The sequence below is a fragment of the Arvicola amphibius genome, chromosome 12 (genome assembly GCF_903992535.2).
Source record: "Arvicola amphibius chromosome 12, mArvAmp1.2, whole genome shotgun sequence".
In the NCBI taxonomy this organism is placed as follows: Eukaryota; Metazoa; Chordata; class Mammalia; order Rodentia; family Cricetidae; genus Arvicola; species Arvicola amphibius.
Window position 1 is genome coordinate 43,541,728 of NC_052058.2, and position 26,752 is coordinate 43,568,479.

At 44.4% G+C, this 26,752-nt stretch overlaps 1 protein-coding gene across 14 annotated transcripts in view; it reads right to left on the bottom strand.

Annotated features, from left to right (window-relative positions):
• The window catches only part of Thrb (thyroid hormone receptor beta), a 337,850-nt gene that overhangs the window by 286,604 nt on the left and 24,494 nt on the right, over nucleotides 1-26,752 (bottom strand). For 7 of the 14 annotated variants that reach the window (XM_038348806.1, XM_038348803.1, XM_038348818.1 and 4 more), the window contains exon 2: nucleotides 9,210-9,319. The exons of the other annotated variants lie outside the window; for them this stretch is intronic. The gene's annotated coding sequence lies outside the window, so the exon portion shown is untranslated. The remainder of the gene's footprint in view (nucleotides 1-9,209; nucleotides 9,320-26,752) is intronic. 14 annotated transcript variants of the gene reach the window in all.

A 26,752-nucleotide genomic window follows, 5' to 3' on the forward strand; every position in this document is an offset into this window, starting at 1 on the left:
TGGCTTCTCAGTCAGCCCTCCTTGTCAGCCACATTCAGAGAGTCCAGTTTGATCACATGCTATATCAGTCCCAGTTTAGGTAGCCTTGGTGAGCTCCCAGTAGATCAGTCTCACCGTCTCAGTGGGTGGGCACACCCCTCATGGTCCTGACTTCCTTGCTCATGTTCTCCCTCCTTCTGTTCCTCATTTGGACCTTGGGAGCTCAGGCCAGTGCTCCAGTGTGGGTCTCTGTCTCTAGTGAAGCTTAGCTTTTAACTGTCAATGTGACATTACAGAGACTCACTGGGGATGGAGTTTTAATGAGGGACTATGCCCGACCATGTTGCCCTGTGGACATATCTGTGGGAGTTTATCCTGATTGGTAATTGAGGTGGGAAGGTGCAGCCCACTAGGAGCAGCACCATTCCCTAGGCAGAGTGTTCTAAGCTATAGAAGACAAGAAAAGGCTAGGTGATTGCAAATAAGCAAGGAACTGTTCGCTCATTTGTCTCCACTCCTGACTATGGATGTAGGGCTTTAAGTTCCTGGTGACTTCCCTGAAATAATAGACTGTAACCTGGTGAGTCAAATAAACCCTTTCTTCTCTAAGCTACTTGTTGTTAGAATGTTTATCAGAGCAACAGGGATGAAACTAGAACACACAGCATCTTCTCCTCATAGATTATAAGCTTCCACAACAATAAAAAGCACTCCCTAATGCCTCAAAGATAATTTTATTTAATAAAACTTTCAGAACAGTAGTAATGCAATAGCATTTCTTTTGTATGGTTAGAAAAAGCCATCAAAAAGCAATAATTGTTTCAGGGGATGTTAGCATACCCCTTTCATCCCTGAGTTTGGGAGGCAGGGACAGCAGATCTCTGTGTGAGGCAGGCCTGGCCGACATAGTGAGTTCAGGTCAGTCAGTGTTGCATTAGTGAGACCCTGTCTCAACAATCAAACTGTTAAAACCATAATTAAGACAAGAATAGAATTCCTGGAGTTTTCAACTTGCTGCAGCAATTCTGGCTAACACCACGGCAATTCTCAATGTAGAGACATGTACTTTGGAGTGGAAACAGAATCATTGCTTTGTTATAATGCTATTACTTACTAATAAAATGCAAATTTAAGGGAAGGAATCTATAACTAATAAATATTTAACATGAAAAATAGCCAGATAGTGGTGGCGCAAGCTTGGAGGTGGTGGTGCCAACCATGCAGTGTTGGCACATGCCTTTAATCCCTGCACTTGCAGAGGCAGGCAGATCTCCATAAGTTCAAGGCCAGCTTGGTCTATAGAGTGAGTTCTAGAACAAGATCCAAAGCTTACAGAGAAACCCTATTTTGAAACCCAAAATAAATAAATAAAAAAGAACACAAAAATCCAAATAGAAAAATCAATAGCTCTCCTATAATAACAATTAGAAACACAAGAGAAAAATATCATTTGACTACGACTCAATGAAAAAACGTTTGGTACCCAGAAACAACAGGCTGCTCAAAGAAACAGTTCACCGGCCACCGTGGTCTCCCAAAGTCCTTCTGGAGAACAGTTCTTTCTTATGTAGCTTGTGAAAAGCCCAAGACCTCCTGTGGGAAGACTGGAAGCATTGCAGAAACACCTGCAAGATAACTTGGTTCATATGCAGCACACTAGGATTTTTAAATATGAACACTTGAAAAAGGGTATTTATGGCTGAGCATTCCAAACAGAGAGCAATGAGGGGTCAGCTGCCTTTGCATCTTACAGGAATCTTTGCTGAGCAAACGTCATAGGCCATGCAAAGCGTCAAAAGCTTCTCAGTGCGTGAAATGTCTAAAGAAGTAGAGGGAAGTCCATACACAGAAATGGAGCTCCAACTCAATCCAATTCAATTCGATGACGAATCAGTAAGGAGAAGAAGAATCACTCAATGAATGTCACCAGATATCCCAATAATCAAAATATGTATTGCTGTCTCAGGCTGAATTTAAAATGAACTATATGTGGCTGAAACACCAATTTAAAAAAGATTGCAAAGAGTCACGAAAAAATAACAGGACTCCAACCTTAGACTTCCTATCACACAACACATTTCTAGTTTGAAGTGTGGCGTGATTTGTCACAATGACAGACTTGACCACAGTGACAAACACGAACACGAGCCGCATAGCAGACAGAGCGATAGTCAAAGCTGAAAGGGTAATATTCCAAACTAGAAAAATATTTTTCAGAGCTACAACACACGTAGATGATTCATAAGCAAATATCAACGCTTCAATAGATTAGCGAATAAAGAACACAGAAGGTTACAGAAGATTTATAAATTTCTGCTAAGCATACAAAACATCTTCAAACAAAAACCCTTCTGAACCATCTAAGAGAAATTCTGGCCCTTTCATGACATGTTTTTTCTCACTTTTTAGTTTTATTTTTTAAAAAAGAAAACTATCTTTTTCATTTTACATACCAATCCAAGTTCCCACTTCCCTCCTCCCATCCCCTCCATCTTTCCTCCTACCTTACCCCCTCATCTACTCCCCAGAGTGATGTGGGAGGTTCTTCTGTTTTAATAAAGAAACTGCCTTGGCCAGCCCTTAGGTGGGTGGAGTAGACAGAACAGGAAGAAGGAAGTGAGGTAGATGGCTCAGTCAGATGCCACACCTCTCCTAAGTGAGATAAATCGCCATGCCTCTGCTCTCTGCGCCAGACTGCCGTGCCTCTCCTCAGTGAGACAGATGTGATGAAGCCAGCCGCCAGGTTAGACATGCTGAATCTTTCCCGGTAAGACACCGCTCGTGGTGTTACACAGATTATTAGATATGGGTTAGTCAAGATGTGAGTAAGAGGCTGAAATTAATGGGCCAGGCAGTATTTAAAAGAATACAATTTGTGTATTGTTATTTTGGGTAAAACTAGCTGGGCGGCCAGGAGCCGGGTGGCTGGGAGCCGGGCAGGATGAAAAGCAGGCCTGCCTGCAGCTCCACACTACAGAATGGCACCCAACGTGGATAACTGAATCCACAGAAAGCCTGAGAAAGCTTGGGAAAGAATAGAGTAAAGCATGTTTTTGGGTCTGGCTTTGCTTGCTAGAGGCTAGCAAGTGCTCTCATCTAAGAGAGGCTTCCTGACTCAGCTTTAGCTGCAAAACCCTGCATCTCTTAAGAGGTCCTGCCACGAAACACTTAAATGGCATTGATAAAAGCTGACTGCATGCTTATTTGTTTTCAGCCGTAGCAGGAAAAAAAGTTGTGCTGTTTTAAAATACTGGCTTTCTGGGCCATCCTGCCGCTGCAAACTCTGACTCTTTGAGGCAGGAGGGCCGGCTACAGAGAGAGGACTTGAGTGTTGTATGTGGACATACTTTTGCAGCTTGATTGCTGGCAGGGACCTTGAAACGCCTTAGAGTTGTGGCAATAAAAATGGCTACAGTGGGTACCTCCACCATGAGGTTAGAAAGCTAAGGAATGGGCTGGATCTAGCTGTCAAGGCCATGGCTTTGGTCCTACTGATATTGTTCGGTAAATTAAAGACTCGTGTGGTCAGAAAAAGAGAGATATACAGTAAGGAGAAATTCAAAGACAAAGAAAACCTCTAGATGTTTTACAGTGTGTTAAAAATATACGCAGGCTAAAGGTTAAAGTTCTTAAAAGTAAAAAAGAAAAAGAGAGTAATTTGGGTGTGATGGTACACACCTTTAATCCCAACACTTGGGAGGCAGAGGTAGATTGACCTCTGTGACTTCAAGGTGTGGCAGGACACACCTTTAATCCCAATGCTTGGAAGGCAGAGACAGACAGATCTCTGTGAGTTCAAGGTGTGGTAGAATATGCCTTTAATCCCAGCACTTGGGAAGCAAAGGCAAGTGGATCTCTGAGAGTTCAAGGACAGCCTGGTCTGCAGAGTTACTCCAGGTCAAAGATATACAGAGAACTTGTCAAAAAATAAAAAAAGTAAAAATAACCAAAATACAGGTTAAAATAAAGCTGTACAAAGATGGAAAATACACAAAGAATCTTGATGCTGTATACTATTATGCTCTCTTTGAATTGTTTGAATACTGAGGAAGAAGCAACAGATGTTAAAAGATATTTGTTTATAAATGCTGCTGAACTAATCCAACATAGGTATTTTGAAAATACCTTGACTTTAAAATTTGGACCTAAGGACATGATGCTTTGGAAAGGAGTTTCTTTTGTTTTTACAGAAAATGGGACCATGTGGATTGCTTCTGTCCCAATATGGTATGATAGACCACGCCCTCCTGAAAGGTTGCTGTGAACACCTTCAGAAAATTACTTCACCCAACTGATGACTGAGATGAACCTGGCACACAGGTTACACCATGAAAGATCTGATTAACAGCGTCCCCATTCAGCAGGAAGCAGTTTGGAGAGAAATAACTGCGCCCATATTCCCAAATATTGTTTATAAATGTTCTTTTACATTTAAAGGGGGATATGATATAGATATGAATAATTTGCATTGGTATGGATTTTAAGGTCAATTTTGTTATATGTATATGTATGTCTGATCTTGATTAAGGTATCGTGATTGTGTAGTTCATTTAAAAATGTAATGTATAATCAGGAAATATAGGTTGTTAATGGATAATCATCAATAATAGTAAGGCTTGTAGTTATGTTAGATTTTCTAGATATATAGAGATATATTGCAGTTAGATAGGCATTCTTAATATCTTTCAAAGACTATAGAATATGGCATTTTAAATGTTTTAATAACTTAGGGCTTTTCATGACAATGAGACATGTCTGCTCCTGGCAGCACCAATCTACTTCAAGAGGAAGATGGGCATCGAAGAGGCTACTTATGGAGTTTGATAGCCATTTGGGCAAGAAACTGCTCTTGCCTGGACTGTTGGCATAAATTGGACACAAAGAACCCGCAGAGAGAGGACTGCTGAACTTGCCTAAATGTGAGATGATCTTTCGGGGTTCCTGATTCATGAAAGAGTCTGCGAGACATTCTGCAGGACACAGCAGATAGTGACAACTGCCTTTGAAATTTCCTGCTTCATGGAAATATCTGCTGGATACTATGGGCCTGTAGGCCGAAGATGGATGACCCAACAGCACAAAAGAACTTTGGGTGACTGTCCAGGCAGCGAGATGTCTGTTATTTCTAGAGTTTTGGAAGTAGCTTACTTCTTGTTCACCTAGGTAATATTGTGTACTTCTAGTCTTTGATGGAGTTGAAGAATAGATAATTATATTTTTTTCTTAGTTATGATAAAAGATAAGGTAGATATAAATATTGTAACTGTAATTCTTGCTTGATAACTGTTTTGTTATATGTAATTTTGCTGTGTTAAAGTTAAAGCCTTCTTTTTTGTTTAAACAGAAAAAGGGGAAATGATGTGGGAGGTTCTTCTGTTTGAGTTGATTTCATTGGTTAATGAAGAAGCTGCCTGGCCCATTTGATTGGCCAGCCCTTAGGTGGGCGGAGTAGACAGAACAGAATGCTGGGAAGGGAAGTTAATAAATCACCATGCCTCTGCTCTCTGAGCCAGACCACCATGCCTCTCCTCAGTGAGACAGTCGCCATGAAGCCAGCCACCAGGACAGACAGGCTGAATCCTTCCTGGTAAGACACCACTCATGGTGTTATAAAGATTATTAGATATGGGTTAAAGCAAGAGATGTGAGAATTAGCTAGTAGGAGGCTGAAACTAATGGGTCAGGCAGTGTTTAAAAGAATACAGTTTCTGTATAATTATTTTGGGTAAAGCTAGCCGGTGGCCAGGAGCCGGGCAGGATGAAAAGCAGGCCTGCCCGGAGCCCCTCACTACACCAGAGATGGTAAGGCACATTGCTCTAAGGAAGGACCAAGGACTCCACACTATATCTAGGCTGAGCAATGTATCCATCCCCCAAAGAGAATGGGGTCCCAAAAAACCAGTACAAACAGCAGGCACAAATCCTGATGCCATTGCCAGTGGCCCCACAGTCTTCCTAGTTCAACTATGTTCATAGCAGCATTATTTGTAATAGCCAGAACCTGGAAACAACCTAGATGCCCCTCAACCAAAGAGTGGATTTAAAAAAAAAAAAGTGGTACATTTACATAATGGAGTACTATTGAGCGGTAAAAAACAATGACATTTTGAAAGTTGCTTGCAAATGGATGAAACTAGATAAAACCATCCTGAGTGAGGTAATCCAGACCCAGAAAGATGAACATGGTATGTATTCACTCATAAGTGGATACTAGCTATAATGAAAAGGATAACGAGCCTATAGTCCATGACCGTAGAGAAGCTAAGTAACAAGGTGAACTCTAAGAGAAACATTTATAGATCCACCTGGGAAGGGGAAATAGACAAGCTCTCCTGACAAAATTGGAAGCATGGTGTCATAGGAAAAGGGAGGGCAGAAGTGGAGGAGGAGGGGAGAAGGGAAGTGGGAGGAGAACTTGAGGGAACGGGATAGTCGAGATGGAAGAAGGACAGAGATGAGAGCAAGGAAAGAGATATTTTGATTGAGGGAGCCATTAGGGGGCTAGCAAGAAACCTGGCACTAGAGAAACTGCCAGGAAGCCACAAGGATGATTCCAGCAAAAATTCTAAGTGATAGTGGAGAGGATGCCCGAACCGGCCTTGCCCTGAAGACTGATGACTACATGTTTAGGAATTTCATTAAGAAGGTGACAGAACCCAAGGTATGAGGCTGTGCAAGGCTCTACTATTCATTCTGTCAGGAAATGCATGCAATCGATTATATATCCACACACAGAGGATTATATCAGCTCATTAAATAATCATGCTTTGATGAATATTTAATGCATTGGGAAAATCCATTGCTCTGAAAGGATTAAACATATGTCAGGAACAAAAGCTTAACTAAAGCTCAGAAGTGACACTGTGGTTTGACAATATCATGCAGAAGACAATGGAACAAAAGCACCAAATTGTTACAGCAGCTTTTTCTGGATACTAGACCAAGTAATTTTAATGCTTAACCACGAACACAGGAATCCATTTTACTAAGCAAGTTTTAGAAAAAAAAATGATTATTGTCAAGGGAGGCTGTTTATGCCTGTTAAGAAAGAAGGGCATCCTTGCTTTAACGAGACCCTCTGCACAGGCTGAGACAAACACAAGCAGTGGGGATTGCCCACGAGCCACCTTGGTTTCTAAGCAGAGTCTCCCAGAAGCCCACTTGGTAGCTACTGGACCTGGCTGCTTCCTAATCAGCCCTCCCCTTCTGGCATCTTCCTGCTCAACTATGCTAGTGTCCTATTTCCTACTACTTAAAAGTCTGGGTAATGCCCAGACAGTTGCCGCCCAAGTCTGAAGGAACTCTGCCTGCAGGAAGGCATGGCAGCAATGCGCTTCTGCCCAGATGCTGTGCTGGTGACTCTGCAGCTGTTCTCACCAGTAAAGAGAAGCGTCCTTCCGCCAAATCCTCATGCCTACTCTTACCTGCTTCCTGGCTTCTTTTCAACCCTTGCAGACTCTGGGCAACTGTTCTCCCACTGAACTCTATCCCTCACCCTAATTTTAGTCTTCAAGTTATTTTTACATTAGTGATCTGTCTTTGTTTTTTGTATTATCACTATCTTTCAAATTTTATTGTGCTTATTCAATTATTTCACATGTATGCAAGCATGGCACACAACCAATCACATGCAGGCGTCAGTTCTCTTCCCCCATCATGTGGGTCCTGGGGATCAAATTCAGATTGTTGGACTTGACAACATCCATCTTTACCTACTGAGCAATCTTGTCAGCCCCATTTCTTATATTATTTTAAGGAAGGTACTCACTAAGCTGCCCGAGTTATGGTGAATTGGACTACCAATCTGCCTGCCTCGTTCCTCTAAGTATATGGAGATTGTAAGTGTGGGTCTGGTTTTAAACTCTGAGCCTTTTCATCTCTCAGCATGACTTGCACAGGCATGGGCGTGTGTGGAAGTGTTTCTTAGGGACACCCATATTCCTTATCCTTGTTTTATAAATGATCTGCCATGGCAAAGGGGCTCTACAGGCAAGATGCCAGGTGGGGCTGCGTCTTGACTTATTTAGGAGAACAGAGGTCATCCCAGGGGTTTGCTGGACCAGGAGACAGAGGTGGCAGTCAGAAGAATGAGTGACATGGGCTAGAGGACACAAATCTTTCCAAAAGCTGGGGAGAAGAAGTAGAAAACAAGGAAACCGATTCTGCCCTACAGCCCCGGGAAGGAGTGCCTGCCGCCTGCTTCTCTGGCTTCCAGAATCTCCAGCTAACAAATGTGTGCTGTTTTAAGCTACTAACTTAGTGGTAATTTGCTATGGGAATGAATAGAGGTGCCAGTAAACCTAGAGCACACCCCCCACCACCACCACACACAGCCTTCCTGACTGCATCACCACTAAAAGGCATTTGTTGTTCCTGCCAGAACTTCCCCAATGGCTCACAGCAATCCAAGTCCCGTAGCTTTAAAAGCTTCTCCGGTTGGACACACATCCTGTGTCAATCCCTCGGAAACTCAGTGTGCCCCAGCACGGGATGCATCCAGTAGTCTTACAGTCAAGGAGTTTGGCTTATTTTTCTTAAGACAGAATTTTCCACATATGGCTGAGCACTGAAACCATCAAGTATGTCTTTAAATCAATATTGTTAACAGCAATGAACACCCATTGCTTGGTTGGCCTAGTGTATGCCGGGCACTGGGTTGGGCTCTGTGGGAAAAGACAAATCTCCATTCTAAACTGAGCCCCAACATTTCCTGCCATGCTTTCAGCACATGGGGCTCGGGGTTCTCCTCTCAAGGGGAACTTCATGTATCTTCCCAGGTCAGGTCATGTTCTAAAAAACGGGAGCATCTCCCCGGTCCCCACCCCATACCTCTGCAATACCCTGGTAGACAGAGAATGCATAGGGAGGGGAGACAGGATAGTTTAGATGTCTAATCTGAAAGACAGATGCTGTTGCCGGGTGATTAAGATGATTATCTCAGACTGTGTTCCTGCGGGGTCCCTATGTCATATTCTCCACAAGAGCTGCCAGAAGAGCAACGGGTGTCTACACTCACAAAAGGGCAGTCATCGTCACAGAGACTACCATGTACACCATGCATATCATTTCCATGTGGTGTCCATCCCGCTACACTTCCCCTCCCCTCCTGATCTTGATTACAGGACCGATTTACCTATAGGGTAGGACGGCGGTACAGACGAACCTTTGAATTCTTCTCACTGAATTGAGGCTATTAATAACACCCCTGTTTTCAATAGGTTTCACTTTACCTCACACGGGCCCAGATAAAATGGTTCAAGCTGCTATTGCTCTAGCCAAGGGTGTGTTGCAAGTCTCCGTTCTCCCAGGACTTCAGGCAGCAGGGCCATGCTAACATTGCCTAGAATTTTATTAGAAACGAAGGAATTTTAAAACAAAGGTAGATGAAAGCCTTTCAGTAACATATATTTTAAAGTTAGTGATCACAGACTCCTCCTTCCAAACCCTTTTCAACCCAGACCGAAAGAATTAAAAAAAAAAAAAAACCAACAAGTATCTGTTTATTCCAACTGCTAATTAGAAAAGAAATGTGAAGTATTTATTGAATGTTATAAATTATAACATGCTGCCACGAGGAATCCCACAGATCCATTTAAAGTACTAGTAAATATTTATATAGGTCACCATTTTATAACAGCAATCAGGGTTAGCCATTAAAATATCAATTCACGGCCATGAAGCAATCTCAACAAGTCTAGCAGGTTTACTTAGAATCTGCCGGAGACACAGAGAGAGCTGTCTTAAATCATGCCCTCTTTGCAAGAACAAGAGCGTTTGGATCCGAAGAGAATGCACTAACTGTTGCTGGATTAATTCTAAGGTGCAGTGGATAGCGGGCAGTGCTCAGCTATGCAGTGCATAGCCAGACTGTTTGTGTTTCTATTTGATGTTTGTCCCATGTGTGTGGTCCATAGTAATATGGTAATGTCACCTTTTTTATTTTTGGCATCAATGATGCTGATCACATTAGACCGAGATCTAAAGACCCATCCCTGGGAATGGGTCAGGAAGTCAAATCATAGTCAAGAGAAGTCTGGCTTGCTTCTTTCTCTCTTCTTCCTCTTCCTTCCTTTTCTCCACTTCCCTTCCTCCCTCCCTTTATTACTTTTTTAGGCTATCTGTAAGGGTTAAAGTTAAACTGTAAGCCGCACTTGTGCAAGGACAGACAACTTGCCGAAAGGCTGGAGGCTGTGGTTCTTGTAAGATAACAAGTCACATATTTTCACTTCAATAAACAAGGTTGACACCCTAACTGTACAAGATGCTTAATCACAAGCAGAGGCGGGAGATATGTGGGCAGGAAGAATGTCAGGATGTACATCTTCCTACCCTCATTGGACGAAGGTGGGAAGTACCGTAGCCTTGTGGGGGTTTGCCTCTATGAGCACCTGACTGACCTAAAATTGGGGCCATTCTCTAGGAGTCCTGGGTACGGCCCTGGCCAGAATCCTTATTCCTGCTCGGTACTAAATAAAGCTTGCTTTAATTGGATAATTGTGGAACTGGCCTTTCTCCTGGAAAGTCTCAGGTTTAACATTAGCATACAAAGTCATGGATTTCATCACAGGAGTTTGGACAACAGACAGTCTCTGCTCCTTACAGAAGAAGCCAATGACCACAGACTGCAAGGAAAGCAAGCATTCCCACCAGGATCCAGAAGGCTTGACAGGGCTTGTGAACGGAGCACTGTAACAATCTGACGTCTCCCTTGTGCCTTCTATCACCTTGTTTAAAGACGGAAACGCAAAAAGCCTCAGGTTCTCCTGTTCTTCAACTTGTGAACCAAAGGGAAGAGCACACCCTGGCCTGTGCAAACATTAGTATAATCCTAAGAGCAGAGATCAGGCGCAGAATGTGTGGCCCTGCCCACACATCATCCTAGCATTCCAGGGGATAAGGGTGAGAAGTTTAACAGGACTAAACAGAGAAGTTTAAGGCTAGCCTAGGTAACATAGGAGATTCTGTTACAAGTCAAAACCTTTTAAAGAATTCTGGGGATGGAGCCCAATAAGAAAGTGCTGACCCGGAATACTCAAGGCTCGGTTCAGTCCCTGGGCCCAACAAAAACAAAAACAACACAAAAATTCCATCTAAAAACCTAGTCCGCTTAACCAAGAAAGGCAATGAGGCCCAAAATAATAATACTGATAACAAGAACTTCAACCACCATCAATGGATGAAAATGCAGTTTACAACCGAGTGAGGTAATGATCTCCTTGGGGAATGGCATGGGCATTTTTACAGATTGCTGCTACCAGTTCGCAAAGGTACAGTACAAAGATGGCGAAGCTCACAGTGGTTTCTGCAGAGAAGCAGCCTCAATGTGCAGGTCTTCATTAAGATGGACTGGTGTCCCAAATCACAGGGCCAAGGCCTGGGACTTCCTTCATTTCCCAAACTGAGATAACTGAGTTTGGGGAAAGTTTGGGAAACTGAGTTACAAACTAAACTCTGTGAGAGTTTACAAAATACACAGGAAAATAAACACTTGGTTTCTCAACATTGGCGAGAAATGCAGATTGATGGAGCAAATGCACATTGCAATGGAGAAGAGGCAGGAAGTTCTGGAATATAGGAAGAGCTACTGGCTCTAGAGAGAGAGGAGAAGTCAAACCAGCAGATGACAGCAAGGGACAATGTGTGCCAGGTGACATGAAGGGCATGAGGGCCCACACAGGTAGGCAAGGAGAATGGGAGCTCAGACACCAGATGGAAAGACACAGAACAAGGCTAAAGACAAGGTAAGAAGGAGGAGGAAGCCAGAGCTAGTGGCTGGGAGCAGAGGCATGGGCAGAACTCTGGATTTGACATGGCAAGGGGGTCACAAAATGGTGGCTGAAAAGTTGGCCCTTCAAGCAAAGAAAGGACCAAAAAGACCTGAAGGTCCTGGAGAAGCCATCATGAGTCCTTGGCAAGCTGTCTCCAGGCCGCTCTCAGCATCCACAGAAGGAAACACGCAACAAATCTGTCTTCTTTACATCTGTTCTCAGCCACTTTTGTGGCTTTGCATATGTGTGACCCATTTCTGAAACCAGGGGCAGTCTGCTTCCATATTAAAGAGGCAGGCTATCACATTAAAAAACTCCGAGCCAGGTTCACCTTGTCACTGACAGGAATAGACATTGGACAGCAAACCTCCAGGACCAGGCTAGCATCCCAAGCTGGAGACCATCCCAGAGGGAAGGCAGTGGGGCTGCATTTGAACTCAGCGAGAAAGAAAATAACTGGCGTTTCCTTCTTAGTCACAGGCCGTTGTTTGGACCCACAGCCTGCATTTGCAGTGGGATAGTTAACTTGCTCAAAAACAGAGTCAGCGCCGCAGCTTTTCTAAGCCGATGTTTGTCTACTGGTACCATGGCTGGGCGAAGAGAGTGCTAGGGAAATGAGCAAAGGCCTTTCAAATCAGTGGCTGCAATCTAAAGAATATTCGTTTCATATTTTAGCTAAACACTTGGCCTGTTGGGAAATCATAACTCAGAGGAGGCAATACGCTGATGATATTTTTTTCTGCACAGATGTTAGTTTTAGTAATAACTTGTAATGGTGGGAGAAAGGAATTAGATATCTTTGGGTAAAGTGACAGAACTTCATTTCAGTCTTTATCCGTTTGAAAAATGGGCTTAGTTCTTTAAGCGAGAGAGAGAGAGAGAGAGAGAGAGAGAGAGAGAGAGAGAGAGAGAGAGGGAGGGAGGGAGGGGGAGAAGGGGAAGGAGAGAGAGAGAGAGAGATTGAGAGAGAGAGAGAGAGAGAGAGAGTCCCCTCCATTAGAGTAGTGGGGAAAGCAAAGGCTGGAGGTTCCCTAGGGCTTGCTAAATAGCTAGCTTTGCCGAATCGGTGAGCTTCAGCCTAGGCAAAAATGCTCATCTCAAAACGTAAGGTAAAGAGCGATGGAGGCAGACACCTATATCTGCCTCTGTGGTCCTCATGCACAAACACGTATGCACAACCACACAGATGCACGCACACACATGTGCCGACTCAGAGGTACACTGCACAGGCCCAGCTCTGAGACAGGACAATGTATTCACCAACTGCACAGTCTTAGTGTTAATGGAAGGGAAGGCTGAAACGCTCAGGAGTTTGCACAGAAGGGCCAGAAAACAGGCCAGCAGAGTTACAACAGACCCTGTGTTTACACAGGCAACCTCGTTAAAGCTGATAGTCCTGATGTCCTTCCAAGCTCAGGTACGAGTGGCAAAGTTTGGAGATAATTCATGGCGAGCAACGACACCCTCTCCCCTCTGTACGTTCAGGTACACATCCTATATCACCCGTGAAACAGTCCACTTTTTCTCCTAAAAATGTCCCACCCCGTGTATCGACAAGGGCTTCCAAGCCTGCACACCGGACAACACTCGAGTTCGTTTTCTCTAGAAACTCAAAAATGCGTTTCTGGGTTGTGTAATTATGAACTTTATCCTCCTGTACAAATTAGTAAACCAGGTGTTAGTAAGTGCAGGTAAATGGAAAACTGGGCTTAAAAAAACAAACAAGACCTAGCCAATCTTTGTAAGGCACACTTTTTTTTTTTTCCTCTGAGGGGGATTAAGGTTTTTACAGCGGACTGGTATGAAGGCCACCAAACCAAATGTTGCAATCTTAAAGTGACATTGACGGCAGACATGTCTGGAGGTGGCAGTTTAGGACTAACCCGGGATTCTCCGTTCTTCGAAGACAGTCATCTATCCAGGAGCAAAAGCGAACATGTTGAAATACTCTAAAGATTGGGGCAATTTTCTTCTTCAATTAAAACATATCCAAATAGCATTTGAAAACAGTATTCCTCGCCCATAAGAAATGGTACCTTCATGACAGATTCGAGCTCCCAAGACTCATCTGCCCCTCAAGTGCTCGGCGCTCACCTGCTGATGATGTTTATGCTTCCCATTAATTTCTGAGGGAATTTTCTCATTTTCTTGGGAAGGAGCCAAGAGCCAGGGGCCACCCTATGTACCTTCAGCTTTCTAGGTGAAAACCAGGAGGCAGCACTGGGGATGGGGAGCCATCACCTTCTGTCTCCCAATCAGCCAGTCCCATTGACAGCTCACAGACCCAGGAAAGCAAACAGCTCCTACTCTGAATTGCTGGCTGGGCCAGGCCTTCTGTTCTCGCTGCATGTGAAACTTTCTGTGAGTCAGGAAGGGGCCGTCAGACTCCAGCATATAAATTTGAAGTTGACCTTTAAAGCCTGCCTTCCTTGGGGCCCTGAGCTGCTTCGGGGTCACAGGGTCTTGTATAGCAGGAATTTGAATTGGTTTTTCTAATAAAAACCCCGAGTTAGATATAGGAGCAGCCAGCCACTAACTCTTACCTCTACTGAATCCTCAGACTGAATGCCATGAGTTCCTGTCCCCTCCCACCTTCTATTCCTCTCTCCAACCAGCCATATTCCTTCCTGTATCCACCTCCCTAGGGCTGGAATTAAAAGTGAGTGACTCCAAAGTACTGGGATTAAAGGTGTGAACCACCACTGCCTGGCTCTGTTTCTCTTTTAGACTGGATTGATCTTATGTAGCCCAGGGTAGCCTTGAACTCACAGAGAACCCTCTGCATCTGCCTCCCGAGTGCTGAGATTAAAGGTGTGTGCCACCACTGCCTGGCTTCCATGGCTAACTAGTGGCTTAGTTCTGCACTCTGATCACCAGGCAAACCTTATTTGTTAAAGTACAAACAAAATAATATCACCACAGTCTTAGTTTATGGAGGTGACAGAAGCTGGGAACTTTGCTTCCAGGGGGTGGAACCTCAAACCCCAAGTTCAAAAGCACCTAGGATCCTGGCATTAGGTCACATTCTGGAGTCCTTAACATCTAGAAATGCCCAAATAACCCAGGGCTGGTGACAGCTACTGACTATGGGATGAGAAAAATGTGGTGTCTTTGGGGCCAGGACTGGACTCAGTGTTCCACTGAGCAACTGAGTTGGATGGCAGGAGAGATCAGCTAAGACCAATCTTGACTACATTACAAAGAAGTATTCCATCCTCAAGAATCTTTTGTACATTGGCTCCTTTTTTTAAAAGAATACATTGGAATATTTGTCCTGGTTGCCTATTCTTCAAGTATTCCCAGGGAGTTTGTACCCAGGGATATGTTCTCATTTCCCTCATTCCAGTTGTTACACCAGCTACCTTACTTTCTGATCTTCCATTGTCCTCTCCCAATGGAGGGATAGGGAGGGTGGTGGAAATGTTTGTAATTGAGATAGAAAGGGTAGCCATCCCCGAGGAAAGTTCCTGGCCCTGGACTGTATGGCAAGCACTGGGCTAGGCATTTTACAAACACCATTTCTTGTCTCCAACTATAAGAAATGTCTACTACGTGATGGTTAGTTTTATGCGTAAACTTGTCCCAACCTAGAATCAGCTTGGAATAGACTCTCAGTTTAGAGATTGTGTATATCAGGTTGGTCTGTGGGCATTTCTGTGGGAATGAAGAGCCAGCCCACTGTTGGCAGCACTATTCCCTAGGTAGGGACTCTGCACTGTGGAGGAGTAGAGCAGCAAGCAGGGAAACATTTCTGTTCCTTTTGCTCTTGACTGTGGGTGTGATCTGACTGATGTCTTGAGTTCCTGACTTATCTTCGCCAAAATAATGGACCGTGACTTGGAGTTGTAAGTCAAATAAACCCCTTCCTCTCTCGTGTGTCTCGTGTTGCTCCCAGGAAGATGTTTTATCCCCAGCGACAGTGATAAAGCTGGAAGCTGCACTTGTTAGGAAGACAGGTCTTTGACTCTCCTCCCCTGCAGCCAGCCCTCAGGCAGGAACTGGGGATCTGCCCTTGCTTCTCCCTTTGCAATCACAGAAATCACAGGCTCCATCACAAACACCGTGACCAAATAGTAAACAGAGAACAGTTTAAAGATCTCTTTAGTGACAGTTCCTAACTGCCTCTGCCTCTTCTTTGGGGAACACAGGTTGTTAAATTGTTTTATTGTAGGGGCTGGTCTTGGAAGAGGGGAATTGTTTCTAAGAACTGACTGTTTTGCAAATGCATCCACTATGCTTTGGTCTGCCATCTCGGGTCTTGTATGTGACTCTGATCTTCAGATCCCAGCTGTCTGAAATGTCTACGCAGCTAGCTCACAGTCATTTCAAATTATTATGTCTGAAATCAGATTCTGGATCTTCCCTTTCTGTCCTACTTCTCTCCACATTTCCCAATCGTTGGAACTGGAGCCACCTCCCACCTAGTCCTAGAATCCCAGCCTCTGGGACCTTCCTCTTCCCCATCCAGAGGATCACCAGTGCCTGTGTATCTGAGGGGTAGAAGCAATAAACGAATAGCATGGCTTAATGACAGTATTCATGCACACCAGGTACTCTTGAGTGAGTGCACAACCCTGTCAACTCCCGTTTACATAGCAGCCCCACGGAGGACCCTATTGGTGCTAGGTGGCTCCTGATGTCCTGTGGTCCTTCTGAAACAAATTTGTCCCAGTGAAATAGCTGGGAAGAAAAGGGGACACAAACTCTGTCACTGACTTGTCCACTGTTTCCCAGTCCCAAGCTAAGTCGCTGCACTGGTTTTCCACTGCCAACTCGGCATTTCTGTCCCCTTTGGAAGAGCAAGGCCTTTGAGGGGTCACCTGCTACCACCTCCATCGGAGAGCCTTGATGGAACAGCCAGCACGACCTCCTCAAAGTCCAGTTCAAATGTGCCCTGTTCTCTACCAAGATCCCACAAAGCATTTAGCCCACGTCCACAGTGCTTCAGATGGCCTATGAGGTTCTGTGCTAACTTATCCTGCTTCCTCCTCATATTTCACCTACTACCCATTTCCACCTCGGAGGGCATATTATTTCCCCATTGCTTGTTACCCTTTAAGTCTATAGCATTCTTCCCGGCTGGGGCCTTCGCATGACACTGGTCCCAGCAGCAGTGCTCTCCCTGCCCCTTCTCCTCCCCCTCCCACCCCCACTTTGTTCCCCCAGTCCAATCTGAAGGTGGTCTCTCTGTTATTCTAACAGCCTCTCACCTTTGGCATCTCAGGCAACTAAAAGACAACCATGTTAACTTGCATTTTCACTTGACTATTTATTATTATTATTATTGTTGTTGTTGTTGTTGTTGTTGTTAAAGTATTTTTTCATCCATCATTGAACTTGCATCTCCTGGCATGGAGTCTGGAATATTGGCAGCGCAATGCCATGTTCAATGAGGGAACAGTGACTCTGTTGAGGAGTTCTGTACACTACAGAGACCGCAAGAAACAGCAGCATCGACTTTGAAGAGAGAGAAGGGAGCATACACACACAATAGTCAATGACAAGCCACATGCTCAGCAGCAGCCTTTAGATATCACCCCGTGACACGCAGCTATCTTTGGAAGAACATTCTCTGATGTTTGCAAGAACACCTGATAATGCAAGTCTGTCACTCTCCATGGTGAAACAGTGTCTATGTGTGTGTGTACAAGTATGTATGCGTGTATATGTATGCACACATGTGTATGTGTGTGCATGTGTATGTGTATGCACGCATGTGTGTATGCGTGTATGTATATTTTTGCAAGCATGTGTATGTGTATTATGTATGCGCACGTGTACGCATGTATGTATGTGTGCACGTATGCGTGTGTACGCATGTGTGTGTACACATGTATGTATGCTTGTGTGTATGCGTGTATTTCGTTTTCAACCTGTGAATAAAAATTGATAAATATTTGGGAAACACATACGAGGAGGCAAACAAAAGTCCTTAAAGAAAGATTAAAACTGTTTAACATATTGTCCTAGCTTCATTTCTGTTGCTATGATGACACGCCTTGACAAAATGAATAACTTAAGGGAGAAAGGGTTTAACTGGCTTACAGCTCCAGGCTACAGTATATGATCATGGGAAGTCACAGCAGGAGGGATGGGAAGCAAATACTTCATATCCAGAGTAGAGAGAAGAAATACACACACCCTTAGTGCTTAGCTGGATCATCTTTCTTCTGTAACCCAGGGTCTAAAGCCAGGCCGTACCACTACCAGTCAACACAATTCACACCGTGTGCCCACAAGTCAACCTAGGCAACTCCTTACGGAAACTCCTTCCCAAGTGATTTTAGATTCTATCAAGTCAACATTAAAGCCTGCCATCACACGTAGCTAGATTTTTAAAAACACTTCGTGCATCATGCCCTCACCCCCATCAGGATGAGAATGTGTGCCTCCACTGTTTGGTAATCTCAGCACATGGTGTGTTTCTTCAAGGTTTATGATATGCTTTAGGTAACCACGTATCGTCGACTGTCTCTCCTCATAACTTCAGGGTTGACTTTCTTGCTGGTGCTGAAATACTCATTTTAAACCAGCTGAACCATCTGTTTTATGCTGTCCTGCGGAGTCACAGCTATATTAGGAAGGAAAAGAGACCCCCCCCTGCTTCATATTAATGGTCCTTGTTTTCTTGGATCTGTTTACTTCAAAAAGTTCAAAAGGGAATGAAATTCATTGAAGGATAAAATGCAAAATGAGAGAAAAATCTGAAAGTCATAATCTGATCAGAGATGCATCACTAACGTATGAAGAGTTCAGTAACAAAAACACAAAGAAAACTTTCAAATAGTCACCTCCGTGCTTTCCACTGTTGACCTGACACACGCTAGAGTCACGGGGAAGGGCATCTCGAAGAGGGACTTCTGTATCAGGCTAGCCTGTAGCTATGTCTTCTTGTGTGTGTGGCGGGGGCGGTAGACAGACTATTGTGGGAAGATCTGGCACCACTGTGGGCAACATCATTCCTAACATTGCCACCCTTTAACACAGTTCCTCATGTTGGGGCGACCTCCAGCCAAGCAATTATTTACATTGCTACTCTATAACTGCTATGAATCAAATTAAATATCTATGGTTTTCGATGCTCTTAGGCAACCCTCGTGAAAAGGTCATTCAACCCCCAGGGGATCATAACCCCCGGGTCGGGAACTGTTGCTCTAGACAGAGGAGGGTTCTGAACCGTGTAAGAGTCGAGAAACCAAACGGAGGGCAGACAAACAAGTAACCATGTGTGTGCATCCATCCCTCTGTGCTCTGGACTGTGCGTGTGACACAACTAGCTGCTTCGAGCTCCTGCCCCAGTGGCTTCCCCAGAATGATGGACTGGAATCTGAAATTGCAACCTGAAATAAACCCTTTCTTCCTTAAGCTTTTTGTCAGGTTTTTTTTAAAAATCACATTGAGAGAAATGAAAACTGACAGGATCTACAAGGAAATCTCTCCCCTCTCTCTCTCTCTCTCTCTCTCTCTCTCTCTCTCTCTCTCTCTCTCTCTCTCTCCATCCTTTCCTCCCCCCCCTATGTATGTAAGTATGTATTTATGTATGTAGAATTAATAAGCACATGTAGAGATGCTTGGCATCATTAGCCATAATGGAGATGCAAACCCAAGCCAGAAGCAGGTATCATTTCACCCCCTTTAGGACAGTTATCAACAAAAAGAGAACTCAAAACAGACACTGGCAAGGCTGTAGAAAATTTGGAACCTTCACACACTGGTGTAGAGACATAAATGGTGCCACATTTTGGGGAAAAAGGGGTTCAGCAAATGTTCCAAAAACCAAACATACGGTTATGCATTGATTCTGCTTGTAGATACACAGCCAAGAGAAGTGAAAGCTCACAATACACCTCCACACAAAAACACACGGCCCAGTGTTGACAGCAACATTGTTCAGAACAGCCAAAAAGCAGAACAAGTCAAATGCCATTAGCTGACGAGTGAGCAAATAGAATACAGATGATGGAATATTATTAATAAAAGAAATGAATCACAAACACATGCTGGAACACCAGTAAACCTTGAAACTAATGTGCTAAGTGGAGAGAGACAGTCACTAAGGGCCACATGCTGCATAACTGCATATACCTGGGACACCTGGAACAGACATCAGAGATGGAAAGGAGAGCAGCTATTACCTAGGACCACAGTGGGGGCTGGGAACAATAGATGGTCGCAAATTCTTAATACACTCAAGTCTCTCAACGGCACACACTTCAGGCAGGTGAACTTCACAGTGCGTGGGTTACTCCAAGAGGTAACAAAAGGAATGGAATACGGCCACCTGCTTCAGAGATTGACCTGTGCTTGGTATTTACAAGGATAGGTGTGGAGCAGCTTAACTAACTAAGAAGGAGTTGCTTTCCTGGTGAGCAGAGAAAATGAGTTTGGGGAGAGCTGCTGTCATAAAGAATCTATGCGCATGCTTGCTCTCTCTTCCCATAATTCCTTTCTTACCCCTCAAATGGGTGAGAGAAAACTTTGAAATCCTGGGAGCACGTTTACACAGTTTTGAGATGGAAGACATGATCAGGAATGGGGAAACTGATCCAGAAAAACTCAGCCCAAGATCTCAGGAGTAGCAAAGGTGAGAATTAGTTTTTCCCAGACAGAAACTGCTCTTTAAGTTTTCCACGGCACCACGCAAGACAACAAGTCTCAATAGCCTTTAAAGCACACTGGCTGTGACCAGAGATCTCCCACTGGGTGTTGGACATCAGATGGAATTCTATGTGAACTGTGCAAAAGAGCAAGGACTGGGACACAGGGCAAGAGCTCCTCTTGTCCCTTCTTTAGGCACTATCACAGTGACACATATGACTTAAAGACAATAATTCATTAGTGAAGAAGTCAGACTGAGACTCTAAGCCCAAGGGTCTGGACTTCAGGCATCAGTCACCCACCCATTGTTCTGTTCTTACGCCGAGAGGTGAGGGACCCCAGGCAGGAAGGCAAAGTCCACTCTGAGCTCTCCGATAAACCTTCCCACAAAACAAAACAAAACAAAACAAACAAACAAAAAAACACATTTTATTTCCACTCCAGATAACCTGCCTTTCCAATGTTCCCTTCTCTGTCAAGCTCTTGACTTGGAGTACTGAGAGGTCTCATCTTACATGACCTTCAGCTGCCTGGCACTGTCCTGTTGGCACCAGGGAAGCACGTGGATCGAACAAGCAATTTGCTTGAGTGTTGCCGCGAGCCGGTGGCGCAGCTTAACTTGGTGAAGTCGTTACTCTCAACTCAGATTGAAACACTAGGATCGACACGGTGCTTTAGAAATAACAGAATAAGTCAATCTGCTTGGATAAGAATTTCGAGCCCCTACCTCCCCCCGCCCAGTTTCAATCTCCACCTACTGTAGAAAGCCTAAGTGCCTAGAGAGGCCTCCACTTAAGAGTCTACACAGTCAGGACTGGGTGTCACTGCTCCCTCTCTCTGAGGCGAGAAGAAGGGGGCTTTGCTAGGAGGCAGTGTGGTACAAGGAGCTGGAGAACACGGGGGCCGTGGACTTGGGGGACCATTTTATTCATCACTTCATGGGGAACAATTATCCTTTCACATAATTTAGTGACGAAGAAAGCTAAACCTCCATAGGGTCTCTCAGCAAAGCATCTAAAAATAAGTCGCATGCACGTGTGAAGCCTACAAGAATCCACTCACCCATCTGCTTTGGTTGTTCCTGTGCAGAAATTGCATTCGGATGCAACCCAGGCTCTTCTCTGTGACACGGGCTGAGAGAGTTCTGCCATGCCACATGTCACTTGAGTCCAGCCATCTTCTGTCAAGCCGACCCTGCGCGAATCCCTGTCTTACCAGTAAGTCTCCTTCAGAGGTCAGTCCCGCGAAATCCTGTTTAGTACCTACCCCAGAGAAATCAAAGGGGCCAATCCCAACATCATCTAACTTCTGACTCATTATTTTAGAAACATTTCAGGAGTAGAGAAGCCAAACATGAATAGTGGGGGCTTTATTTTGTGTGCGCCCCAGACTAACAAACCTCATCCCTCATCCGATGTGTTTCTAGCTAAATTTCATGAGACTACACACTGTTTGGAAAACAAGAAGGCAGAGGAGGAAGGGGGAGGGGAGGGAGGGAAGCCAGAAGAGGGCCGAAGATGGATTGAGCCTTAAACTTTGCATTAATTGCTAACACTAGAAATCCTTATGATTTTACACATGAAGGTTTCCTGTTTTCTCTTTAAAATGAGAGGCTGCAGTCACCCTAAGCTAGTTTTCCCATAGGACGAATGTGCTGGGAAGCAATAGTTTTGCTCAGCTGAGGCAGGGAGGAGCTCGCTGGTCCCAGGCACCCTTTTCTGCCAGTCTAAGTCTCTTTGCTACTGAACTCTATATGGTGCACAGTAGCCTCCCGCCATCCTGATCACAGAGTAAATGCCTGCTGCCTGTTCGGAGGGACTGCAGAGCTGATGAATGAGAGAACACCTCTCCTTCCTAAGACCTAAAATCGGTTTCCTAAATAATAGTTGACCAACAATTGGTATTTTGTCTGTACTCTAACAAGAAAAGCTTGCCCTGTTTTTAAGAGGCAAGCTTTCTTTCCAGAGGGTGGAAAGAGCCACTAGTTAACCAGAGAGGCCAGGCTGTGGTGGCACACACCTCTGGTCCCAGCACTTAGGATCTCATGCCTTTGATCCCAGCACTAGGCAGGCGGAGATAGGACTATAAAGCAAGGGAAGAGGAGACAGGATCTCTCGCCCATTAGTCTGAGGATTTGTAGAGACAGAAGCTCAACCTATTCATTCTGAGAATTTGGTAGAGGTGAGAAGTCTCTCCTTTACTTTTTTCAGCATTTACCCTGATATCTGACTCTGGGGTTTTATTACTAAGTCCGATCGGGATTCAAGACTCAAACAATCTAGCTTCCCAAGCACATACAAGGCCACATGCTAGTGGCATGAAGGGAAACCCCAGGAGACAGCACACTTTGGGTCTCTCAAGTGATGTCTGAGCTCACTCTTCTTATGATCACAGGACTGCTAGCATCCCCAGGCCATTCTCAACCCAAAGAAACAAGAAATTATCAGGGGCGCTTCTATCAAATAACAATAGAGACGAGCCTGTGACACCTTCTAGACCTGTATTTCTTGGAAAAAGAAGGTGAGATTTCCCCGTGATGACACTTGCCTGGTCACTGGGAAATGTCTGTCACAGCAGACACGCTAATCAATAACAGTGAGCCATGCATTATAGGTCCGAGCCTATCAGAAGTCATACAAAAACCAACATGGACTCAAAGGGCCACAGCAATAAGTAAGGATTCGCTAAGATAAACCATGTCCTTTTGGACTGTCTGTCTGCATTCAGAGTGCTGAGAGACAGACTGCATTTGAAAGTCACATAAAGCATCTGAGGGCTGTGGCGACAACAAATATTCACGATGGCATCAGTGTTTTGGAGCTTGCATTCTAAGATGGAAATGAAACAATTACCTGGGCACAATGTTAAGTTCAGACTCTGGCCAAGCAGGTAAGGGTAGGGCCTTAGTTCCTCGTTTCTCCCAAGTCCCCAGAACACGCAAGGGGCCAGCCTGCCTCACCTCCCTCATTAACACTGAGCTTCCAAAGAACCGTTGCAAGCTGTGGTGGCTCGGGCCTCCAACCCACATATCCAGGAAGCGGGGGCAGGAGAGCTATTGCAAGTTCAAGACCAGCCAGGGCTACATAGTAAGTTCTAAGCCAGCCTGTGTAGACTACAGAGCAACGTCCTGATTCAAAGAATAAAAACGGGAAAAGGGAAAGAGAGCCACGTTGGGACTAAATGAAAGGATCACGAAGGCTGATGGCACCAGCCAGACAAGTCACTCCGGACCGTTTCCTGTTCAACACGGTGTGGACAGCCCTGGCTAGATGGACTACAGAAGGACTCTTAGCCAGAGAATACTTAGGGTAGTTTCAAAAACAGCTGCAGAAGTTTGAACTGCAGTCTGCAGCTTACACTCCCAACTCTTGCCTGTAAGTATTGTAAGGGGTGGGAGGGCTTCTCTCTGGTTGCAATACCACTGCCTCTCAGGGGATCAGAGAACCCATCAAAAACCCTCTGAGGGGTTAGGGTTAGGGTTAGGGTTAGGGTTAGGGTTAGGGTTAGGAAAGAAAAAAAAAAGAAAAAAAAAACCCTCTGAGGCTGCTGAGGGTAGGGTCAGAGGGTGGGGTCTAGTTAATTCCTCAGCTGCTGATAATTTAGCCCTTCCTTTCAGTTTCCTCCCTAAGCATCTCCTAAACAGCATCGTGAAGTGAGCCAAGCATTTCAGCCCTCCTGGCACCAGCTACACTGGGAGCACTGACGAGCTCAGAAGAGAGCCCTCCATGTGAGGAAGCATGCTCCTCAAAGGGCCCTTGCCAAGTAACAGAAAGATGACGTACACATAGAAAGCCCATGGCCAGTGACCTTTAAAAACCATACAGATTAAGCTGGGTGGTGGCGCACGCCTTTAATCCCAGCACTCGGGAGGCGGAGGCAGGTGGATCTGTGTGAGTTCAAGGCCAGCCTGGTCTACAAGAGCTAGTTCCAGGGCAGGCTCCAAAGCTACAGAGAAACCCTGTCTCGAAAAACCAAAACCAACCAAACAAAAACCCCCTCACAGATCAAAAGCATTCTGGAAGGGGTAGAGTAAAATCAGCATAGCGTGTTTGCACTGAAGTCCTCACCCTGTGAATGTTTGTGGGTGAAACATGATTTTTTTGTAGGCTCAGCTCTACCCCAATACATTTTGGCCAACTGACTAAGAAACTACTTCAGAATCCAGGGTGTCCCCACGTCTTCCCTCTGATTTCTCTTAGAAAAATATTATTCTAGGACCATTAGGCAGAGTTTATTTCTCACTTTGCATTTCCTTTTCTTTTTCTCTTTCTTTCTTTCTTTCTTTCTTTCTTTCTTTCTTCCTTCCTTCCTTCCTTCCTTCCTTCCTTTCTTTCTTTCCCTTCTTCTTGTTCTTGTTCTTCTTGTTCTTCTTGTTCTTGTTCTTGTTCTTCTTGTTCTTGTTCTTGTTCTTCTTCTTGTTCTTCTTATTCTTCTTCTTCTCCTCCTCCTCCTCCTTCTTCTCCTTCTCGTTCTCCTTCTTCTTTTTTTGAGAGAGAGAGAAAGTCTTTCTGCCTTGCCCAGGCTAGCCATAAACTCACAATTCTCCTGCCTCAGCTTCTTGAGACTAGGTAGGAATACAGGCCTGCACCATCTTGCCCTTAGTTTAAACATATTTTCTTAATGGCATTTTAGAATGGATTGGTAGACTGGGTTATCTCAACATTGGGACAGAAAGCTTAAAATGTGTTTTAGGGCCGGGGGGTGGTGGTGGTTGTGCACATGTTTAATCTCAGCACTTATGAGGCAGAGGCAGGTGGATCTCTGTGGGTTAGAGGCCAGCCTGGTTCACAAAGTGAGTTCCAGGGCAGCCAGACTGTGACACAGAGAAATACTGTCTCAAAAACAAACAAACAAAAACCAAAACAAAGACATCTTAGGGCTTGGGTCTTGTTTTTCTAAAATTCTACAATAGATCATTCTCTTTATGCTGTATACCTCAGCGGGAGAATGACTTTCCTGGTTTGCCAGGAAACATCACAGGGTCAGAGGTCACCAGATGGCTGCTCTGAAAACTAACTCCCTCAGGGTGTACACTGGTGATGGGAGCCATGGCAGCATTAGGACTTTCCCTCCAGGTCCGATCTCATTTCCATACCACCTAGGACACACTGAAGTTCAACAATTTGTTGCCGCTGCTGCTTTATCCTCCCCTAACTGAAGGGAAGAGAACACGAAAGGTTTGCTTCTGATTTCACTAAGTGGTGACTGAATGTTTCTTCAATCTTCCAAAGTATGTTGTAGCAGCAAATCCAAAAGATTGAGAAACTGGATTGGCCCAATGGAAACCGCTCAGCAAATGGGCTTCCAACAATGCCCTGTTCAGAACTGTGTGTGTATTTTCACATGCACCACTTCCCGGGAAACGGTACAGATTCTCAGATGCTCCCATGTACCCTCACTGCCAATGAAGAACCTCAGCTCATCAAGAGCAAAAAGATCCAGCAGGACCTCTTTGGAGATATCGAACAGAGGTAGACCTGAGATCAGGTATGCACGTGGCCTTCACTAGGGCACCCCAGGCATAGTGCTAATCCCACAATAGTCGAACCTGCAGCATTTCTGCCTGTGAAGTGGTCAAACTCAGTGCCTCTCACTGCATTGCTGTGATGGTAAAGATGCTTGACAAGCAGCTGGGGTGACTCTCTCTGGATGTTCTTCGATATTTTATTAGAGTTACTATTGTTTTATTGGCATTGTAAAATGTGTTGTGACAATGGAAGCTATGGCATGCTATTCTAAACACCTCTGAAGGTGGCTAATAAAACAGAATATAGCTAACTAAGTTAATGATTAAGCTTTCTTTGACCAAGTCAAACTTGACTGGATTCATTCCCTTAAGCAGCCTGACTTTATTTACTTTTACTGAAGAATGTCTGAACGAGTAAAATGAAGTCCTATTTGGTTTTAAAGATTCTGCGGCCTTCCAAGAATTTCCTAAATTATAAAAGGACGATAATGTCTATACTGGGGGGTGTCATAAAGCATGAGACTTGCAAGGCTTTATATTCAGTTATATTCAAGAAGATGCCACTGCGTAAACAGCTACTTCAAATGGCTGTTAAAAGGACGTTTAGATACTATGATACATCTTCAGTTGTCATACAACCATGAAAAATAATTTTATGCAATAATGTTCAATGATATATAATTAAATTTCATCCGATGTTAGGTAAAACAAAATTAAAAAAAAACCAACCACTCCACAAAATTATACTATGTTCCTGAAACTGTGAAAAATGATGTCTGGAAGGAAACTCCTGAGTGTTTCAAGAGTGGCTAGGAAGGCAACAGTTTCTACAAAGAACAGGCATTGCTTTTGTGAACATAATGAAGGCATGACAAATGAATATTTAAATGCCTGTCAGCAGAATGGCACCAGGACAGGGTCTCAAGCACCACTAGGCAAG